Raw genomic sequence first — 9,293 nt, 5'->3', positions numbered from 1 at the left:
TCATTGAATCCAATAGTCCCTTTGAAAGTGTGTGAACCTTTCCTTAGAGATTATGTTAAAGAAGGGCGAAGAAGGGATGTTATACGTATGGTTGTAATGTGCACTGGTCCAACTTGTGCTAGTTCTAAAATTTGTTGAACGCAAGCAAAAATCTGTTGTTAAGATAAAGAGGCTTGATCTTCTGGACATACTTTTGAATAATATCCTTGGTTAGTGATCACCTCAACACACCAATAATTACACCATTTTTACTTGTTCTGCATGTTTGGTTACAATAATTGGTATTAATATGACAACATTGTTGAATGTGTCTCTACTTTCCGAGGAAAAGAATTGAAAGAGATGTGATTGGTATTCATTTCTGTGCAAATATTCCCAAATTACATGTCACTTAGATTTGTGTGACGCATAACTAGGTAAAAAATTCAATGCCTGTTTTATAGAAGCAAACAAACTGGTAATTAGACAATATAACTTTTGGAAGGCTTTTTGCGTGCCCGCTTTCTTTTGGGATTGGCTTCAAGCAGACAATAACAGGCATCGAGTAGTTCCATATCCTCTTCACATGTCAAAATCTTGGCAAATTCAGGATTTCTGAGGAGAATCTTGGACACAAGATACCCAGCAATTGACCATGTTTGATACAGTCGTGCTTGCTTGCCTATGAAGCGTGATTTTTTCGTATCATAATATTCTGGCCACCCATCCCTCAATAGTCATTTCTCAGCAACTGCCACTACTTTCCTTGCTAATTCTGGTCGATTAATTTTTATGCAAGCTACTATAAGCTGCCACAACAAAGTGGGCCAAGATCCTCGATTGTGGTATGACCAGGGCGTATTCTTGGGGTCACTGCCTGTGATGATCTACCATTATTGGGCTTCAAGAGCTGGATAACATATTTTTAAGGGCATGTCTACAACTAAATCATTCCACTTTGCTATGATAAGATCCAATAAAACATCTGACTGTTCTGCAGTGGCAAGATCGCAAACTATAGACCACAAGTTGCCAAGTGAAAAGAAGCAGAAGTCCATATGAGCAGGATATAAATTGCCAATAAAATAGCCTCCCCGGTCAGGCATCTATTCTACCAACCATGTGGAGACTTGATCTGGATAAATTTTGAATTTTTTTACTGCATCATATGATTACTCTTCAGTTTTGTATCGATAAATCTCATTTAATTTTTTCATGTCAACCCAGTAGTATTCTCTGATGTGGAAAGACAAAGCAATCAGCTGGTTATTTAATGCTCATATAAGGTCTAAAGATCCATCTTCTGAATTTAGCATCTCATGCACACACCGCAACGCTGAATAAAATAGTGCTTGTATTTCCAGAGGATGGCCATGGATTCCCATACGATGATCAAGCATGCATGACCCATTGGTTACTAATAATGTGGGGAACATATCAAACCCATCAACAAGACACAACTTCAAAATCATTTTAATTCATGTTTGAACATAAGTCCTCACCTGAAAGTTGGTCCGTTGGTTAATTTAGAACATTGGTAATGAACACTGGCACGTCCGATCCATGTTTGGGGGACTCCTCTGTCGTCGATATCTGCATTTTCTACATGTATATTTCAATGATCTGATAAAAGGGGCCGAAGAAGGTGAAGATTCATCCCTACAGAAGATAATGCCTCAACATGATCAATATGATCAAATCGATATAGATGCTAAAGTCTGGTAGTTAGATTTCTAAAAAAAAGAGCCTCGTGGGAGAAGGCAAGAAACAAAGTTAGAGACACTGCACACATAAATAACATTGTGGAGGAAAGCGAAGGGAGCATTATAGGAGCTTAGCATTGCTGCCTCATGCCTTCGAGCTTGGCCTTACAGTGCATAATATCATAGTTGAGTGCATAATATCATAGTTGATTGCAGTGGAAAATTGTTGGTCCTCAGAGTTGGTGTCATTGGTCGTGCTTCCGAGGTGTGTTGAGAGCGGGATCTATATAAAGTATATGTTGCCTGTGCGTTGATATTTTGCTAGCATGATGTGAACTGTTTACATTGAATTGAAGACAGTATCTATATATATATATATATATATATATATATATATATATATATATATATATATATATATATATATATTATTCGTTGTTTGAGGTTGATATATGTGTTAGAATTGAACCTTGAATTCAATGAATTCATGAACCTTGTTACAAAGTAAATACACAACTATTAAATAACCTATAACTGCGTAGGGTATTGGTGCATTGGCATGAGCATTTTAATGTTGAGCGTTGAGCATTGCATAAGGCAATCCCCTTGGTGTTGTATTATTCAAAATTGAGTGGGGGTGGTTAAAATTCCATAGTGTGGAATTGTTGTATGCTGCTTTGAATACATTGAAGGCTTGCATATTTCATATGTTCAATCATATTCAATTTTGATTTTTAATTGATTATATATCTTTATGACTTGGCTTATTTATATATGGCTTGAGATCAAGAATCTGTATTTGGGAAATTCACTTTATTTTTTCAATGAAAATGGCTAGAATCAATAAAGTATTAGAGTTCTAAAAACTATGATATTGTCTACTACTCATGATACATTAAAAGTTAGCAAAGTTTCTCTCATAGACATTCAGATCTTTCTACAAAATGCACAAGAGAAAATTGACTTTTTGCAGCTTGAATCTCAGCTACAGCAAGCAGAATTACAACAATGGAGTCATCATTCTAAATCTGTTTCTATTCATAACAATGAAACAAACTCCCATAAGCAGCAAGTCAATATTGTTGAAGATGATTCAGATCTAGTTCCCAATAAAGTAGCAAAGTTACATGCAGATGCAAAAGTTCAGTTTGCACTTCCCAAGCCCATCATCAAACCTTGGGAAGAGCTTGTCAGCAACAAGCACAGAACTGGTCTTGGATGTGAAAAGTATGTGTCCTTTCATATTCCAGATTACTCAAAGCCCATCTAGATTCAGAGTGTTGGATTCCTTCATGACAGTTCACCTTTAGCTGTTCAAGACTCTGCCCCTCTTCCACAGCAACAGATTGTGAAATGCCAACACTGTGACTGAGTTGGCCATATGAAAGATCATTGTTTTGATCTTCATCCATGTAATAAATATCATAAAACCACCCATTCTTCAAACATATGCTTCAGAAACAAACCTCCTGCAAGAACAAAGATTCATTTTGGATGGATTGCTTCCTGGAAATGGGCATCAACAGCCAAGAAGATATTCTAGTCATATGTCAGAACTTGTTCTAGAGTATTGAACAGTCTTGCAGTTGATTTTTCTCCATCATCTCACCTTGTATCTAACAGGGGGGAAATGATGGTCATCTACAAGCTTCAAAGCCACATCAAGCAAGCCTAAGCCACAACCTGTCACACCAGATTCAAAGTTTTAGCTAGAGACAAATATGCCCCTCAGCATGCCTTCAGTCGGTGATACCTCTTCAAAGAATTGGGGATACTTCCTCTAGTAGAAGACTTCAATGCCTTTCCAGTTTCAAAAGAGTTCCAGGAATTGCATTAAGCTTTCCAGAGTTGTTGGTCATCCTTAAACCATCATAGGTTGAGACCTCCCTTTTCAAGTTGATGTTCTCTATTTTATGCGGGACCTCCCTTTCATGGTTGAAGGTTTCCCTCTTCAAAACATTAGGAGCATTTCCTCTAGCAGAAGACCTCAGCTTCATTCTAGAATTGGAAGAGTTCCGGGAACTGCACTAAGCGTTCTAGTGTTGGTGGTCATCCTTAAACCATCGCCCTTTATACCAACATTTCAAAGAGCACATTCAGCCTAGGCTACCATGTTTTTTGCACATTTTGTATTACAACTCTCTTCTTGGACTCATACATACCCCTTCAGATTAAGGGGGGGAACATTGGACACCTAATCCTTTATGGGTTGGTGTAGAATGTGAACAGCCATGAGAGTCCAAGAGACCTGGGGATGTGGAACTCAATGATCACACGAATGTACTATAAATGTCTATCATTGTCAAATAATAGATGTACTCTCCTACTTATCTTTAATATTATTTTGCTTCCATGTGTGTGTTTGACACATATATCCTTATGCCCAAAAGAGCGAATTGAACGTATGGTTGTAGAAAAGCTAGAGGCTCGTATAATTCAACCTAGTCAAAGTTCCTTCTCTACTCTAGTAGTATTGGTGCACAAGAAGGATGGATCATGGTGTATGTTTCCAGATTGTAGGGAGCTCAAAAAGCTCACTATTAAAGGTAAATTTCCCATTCTTGTCATTGATGAAATATTGGATGAATTAAATGAAGCAGTTTACTTCACCAAGTTGGATCTTCATTCAAGATATCATCAAATTAGAATAAAGTCTAAAAACATTCCAAAAACAACATTCAAAACCTATGAGGGTCATTATGAAATTTTGGTCATGCCTTTTGGCCTTACTAATGCACCTTCCACATTTCAAGGTTTGATGCATTCCATTTTCAAACCCTTCCTTAGAAAATTTGTGTTAGTATTTTTTGACAATATACTAATCTACAACAAGTCTTGGAAGGATCATGTTCAACATGTTGACAAGGTGCTCAAACTATTGGAGGAGAAATAATTAAATGAAAAAATCATCAAATGTTTGTTTGGAGTTACACATGAGGTTGAATATTTGGGTCATATTGTATCTCATGAGGGTGTTAAGGTAGACCATAACAAAATTAAAGCCATTAAGGAATGGAAAATCCCCAAAACCATAAAGCATCTTCGAGGATTTCTTAGGTTGACAGGGTATTATTGCAAGTTTGTTAATAATTATAGGAGAATAGAAGCATCTCTAACAATATTATTGAAGAAAGATGCATTTTCTTGGACTCCATAAGCAATGAATACCTTTGAACATCTTAAAGAGGAAGTGTGCCAAGTACCAATCTTAGCTACACCAGACTTCACAAAAACGTTTATTATGGAATGTGATACTTCAGGGAATGGAATTGTTACGGTTTTAATGTAAGAAGGAAGACCCATTGCTTTTTAAAGTCATCCAATCAAAGGAAAGTATTTACACAAACCTATTTATGAGAAGGAAATGTCGGAAATACTACATGCACTAAACCAATGGCGACCTTACCTAATGGAAATACACTTCAAGGTAAAAAAAAATCATGAAGTCTTAAATACTTTTCGGAGAAAATATTATATTCAGAAGAGTAGCAAAAATGGATGACAAAGATGTTTAGTTATGACTTTGAAATCATCTACAAAAAATGGAAGAAAAATGTTGTTGCAGATGCACTCGCAAGAAAGGATGAGGGTGTGGAAGCATTGCTTTGTGCCATTTCTATTATCCAACTTGAGTGGATAACTAAAGCAAGGGAGGAATGGAAGAATGATAATGAAGTGTGGTCACTCATTCAAAAGCTGCAGCAAGATCCCAGTACATCTAATACATTTAGATGGAAAAATGATTCATTATGGTACAAAGATCGCTTCTATATTTGTAAGAATTCCCAACTCAAACAAAATATTCTTTTGGAATTGCACACTTCTCCCTTAGGAGGGAACTTAGGATTTTTAAAAACTTACAATAGGGTCAAGAACGAATTTTTTTGGGATGGCCTTAAATATGATATTCAGAAGTATGTGGCAAAATTTTTGGTTTTCCAACAAAATAAAGTTGAGAGAATTAAGAAATCAGGTATTTCACAACCTATATCTATTTCAAGTCAGTGTTGGGAGGAGGTAACAATGGATTTTATCACAGGTTTACCCAAGTATAAAGGAAAGAGTGTCATCATGGTGGTCATTGATAAAATTACCAAGTATGCATACTTTTGAGCATTATCTCATTCTTTTAAAGCCATTACAGTTGTTACTACACTTACGGAAACAATTCAAAAGATTCATGGAAATCCAAAGATCATAGTAAGTGATAGAGATCCCATTTTCACTAGAAATTTTTGGACGGAATTATTTTCTTGTCTTGGTACTCAATTAGTTCATAGATCATCATATTTTCCTCAATATGATGGGAAACTGAGATAGTGAACAAATGTTTGGAAGGATATCTTCGTTGCTTTGTATCTGATAAACAAACACAACTGATCAACTGGTTACCTCTAGTTGAATGATGGTATAACAATTCCTTCCATACTGCAGCAAAAATGACCCCATTTATGGCACTTTATGGATATATCCATCATCCATCACATCATATTTAAGAGAAAAGTCTAAGGTTCAAGTAGTGAAAGATCACATCGAGCATCAACAATAGGTTCTCCAACTCTTAAAGGATAACCTCACTCTGGCGCAGAATCGAATGAAACAACATACAGATCAACATCGGAGTGAAATAAGTTTTGATGTATGTGACTGGGTATTTTTATGGCTAAAACCATACAAAAAAGTGTCTTTCAAGTAAGCTAAGAAGGATAATAAATTATCACCCAAGTACTACGGTCCTTACAAGGTGTTGCAAAAGATTGATACTATGGCATACAAACTGGAGCTTCCTGCATCTTTCCGAGTACACACAATTTTCCATGTTTCATGCTTTAAAAAGGTTATCAATGACAAGCTTCCAGTTCAAACAGTGTTTCTAGAACTTGACGAAGAAGGAAAAATCATATTTGAACCTTAAGCCCACTATTGTTTTTTTTGTGTGTAACACCCTCCTCCCACATCTTCCCAAGCAACCAACCAACCGGGGTAAACATGTGATGAGATTCTACTATGATTAGATTCAACCTCCTATGTGACCTTAAGGAAGTGGAATCGACAGAAACACAACATACATACCTTCCCAACCACTCAAGTAGCTAACCCCTGGGTCACACTAAGGTTTTAGACCACTTGAACCCTGGACGCTCCCATGATATAGACCTAACAGCATCCAAGAGGCTCTAGATCCTCTCATGCCAATGTCCAAGTACTATTTTTCCCAATCTTGTGCCAGCGTCCCCGAGATTTGAGCCACTTTTTCAGGCCTAGAGCCCAGGTCACTGCCCATAATTTAATAACACCTTCAGAATAGAGAGATAACAAGGAAACAATTATGCAATGTAAATAATTGAACAAGCCCTTAACCGGACCCCTACCAGCCATGACAAGAATTTCGTCAAACATGTCACAAATATGTAATCTACAAGTGTAAACAATAGATTTAAGCATAGGGGTCTCATACTTATCTGAGAATCGCTATGAAGAATTGTTCCCTTATATCATTTGTTGCATTATCATCTATTAGGTCATAGATAAATTGTTCATCAATTTACAAGTAAAAACATGATGAGATCCATACATATCCATTGTCATAAAACATAGACATAACCAGCATAATAGTAATAGAGATACCAAGGAAATTAGAACCATATGATCCACATATAAACCAATATAATATTCATATAAATACAAGGATAAATAACCTCATATTGATGATGAAAAATCCAAACCAGAGATGGGACTACCATGTTCTACCCGACCATAGAGTGGTTGAGTGAAACCTCTCTCCAGCAATTCACCCCCGTGCCATATTCCAAGCATGAATGTGGGATCTCATAGAAGACATCAATCCAAAACCATCTAGGGCTTCCAGCAGCCATCCACCTCAACCCATCAAACAGTGGTTCCACCTAATGGTCGAACATCAGAAAACCATCATTAGATTGGTCTCTACCCAAGCCTTCCAGGGCTCTAGAGTGTTTGTTCCATCCAAGGCTTCCAGGACTAGTAACTCAACCCACAGCTTATTTCGAGCTTACAGAGTGTTTTTCCAACCAAGGCTTCCAGAACTAGTAACTCCTCCCACCAAGGGCTTCCAGAGCATTTTTCCAACCAAGGATTCCAGGACTAGTAAATCAACCCAAGTTGTTACGGGGCTTCCAGAGAATTTGTCCAACAGGGCTTCCAAGAACTAGTAAATCAACCCAAGCTAAAGGAAACATTAGAACAAACCAAAACTAAATAAGGAAATAAATCGATAATTACCATGGCTATCTAGGAAATGGAAAAGCTAGGAAAAGTCGTTATCAATCCAGGCAATCCTCCATGTCAGTGACAGCTCATGACCAATAAACCACGTGGATATGCCATGCATGCCAAAACTAGTGAGGAAAACATCCATGCAACATGGTACCTACAAGAAAAACCCGTTGTAGCTGTTGATTCCAATGTCCTCTTGCACTTCCCTGCTCTTCCTTTTCCTTCTTGCTCCAAAAATCCAAGTATGCCACAACCTCCAAGAGTACCCAAAGAAAACTCTAAGTGTCCAAGAGTGAGAGAGAGATAGAATAATGAAAGAGCTCCAAAACTAAAAAAAATTACAAACTGATCCTCGCAAGCCTTTTTATCAATTAAGCATCTATTTTCTTCATTTTCCATTATTTTCCTTCAATTTCCTCCTCACATGAAACCTATGACCTTTCACCTCCCTTTTCTCTTAATTTCCATTATTTTCATAAATAAATGTGCCAAAAATTCTTTTTTTCCTTTCCAAAACCTTAGCCATTTCCTTTGCCAATTTCCTTAGCCATATTAACCGAAATGAACACCCAGATTAGGATGTCTTGCCTGATATTCAACTTGGAATAAGTGTCCCATCAACTGTGGTTATTATTTTTCCTTTATTAACTTTTATTATATGGAATTTTCACCAGGTTTATTACATTGTACCCCATAGAAGCCCACTATTGTTATGTTGTGCACTTACATTATTATTTTTATGTAGGCTCTGATTATATTGTGACCCCTTAAACTCCTATATATCCAAAGGAGGCCTTGTCATTTGTATCATCCAAGAATTTTTTATTTACATAATGTAAAGGAAGTTTCCCCCTCGAAGAGGATAATTTTAAAGTCGTTATCTATCTTTTCTGTGAGATGGTTGCATAACATGATATAGGTAGATGCCCCTTGTCCAAGATTGTTTAATGGATGTGTCATCCAAAATAATGGACCATTATCTGGAAGGTCATATTGTGTGGAAGAAGGGGTTTCCATGAGGATGGATCCAAGGTGATGAGATTTGAATATGAGGGATCTACTCCACCAATCGCAATAAAAATTTCATTATGTTATGTGGGGAAAAAGTTTTAAAACTTAAAGTACATACATAATAGCAAGTGCTTGGGCTACATCCTTGATAATGTTGTGGTTGTGAGCAGCCTTGCATTAGGATTATGCATATTCTTGTGAAGGATGCAACAAAATTTTCAATTATGGTTTATCAAAGTGAAGAAAACCATATGGTGGAGGAGGGTTCATATGTTCCAATGTGGAAGTACCACTCTCATGATTATCATAGTTATGCACTCTAGTCATGACATGGATTAGTTATTC

At 36.9% G+C, this 9,293-nt stretch overlaps 1 pseudogene; it reads right to left on the bottom strand.

The window, feature by feature from the left end:
- Positions 1-417: 417 nt before the first annotated feature.
- LOC149178996 (alkaline/neutral invertase E, chloroplastic pseudogene) overlaps positions 418-9,293 on the bottom strand; it is a 49,477-nt pseudogene continuing 40,601 nt past the window's right edge.

The sequence above is a fragment of the Pinus tabuliformis genome, chromosome 4_1 (genome assembly GCF_031772625.1).
Source record: "Pinus tabuliformis cultivar Carrire ecotype Pingquan chromosome 4_1, CPIR1, whole genome shotgun sequence".
In the NCBI taxonomy this organism is placed as follows: domain Eukaryota; kingdom Viridiplantae; phylum Streptophyta; class Pinopsida; order Pinales; family Pinaceae; genus Pinus; species Pinus tabuliformis.
The sequence above is the reverse complement of the archived record's forward strand: the minus strand, read 5'-3'. Positions and strand labels throughout refer to the sequence as shown.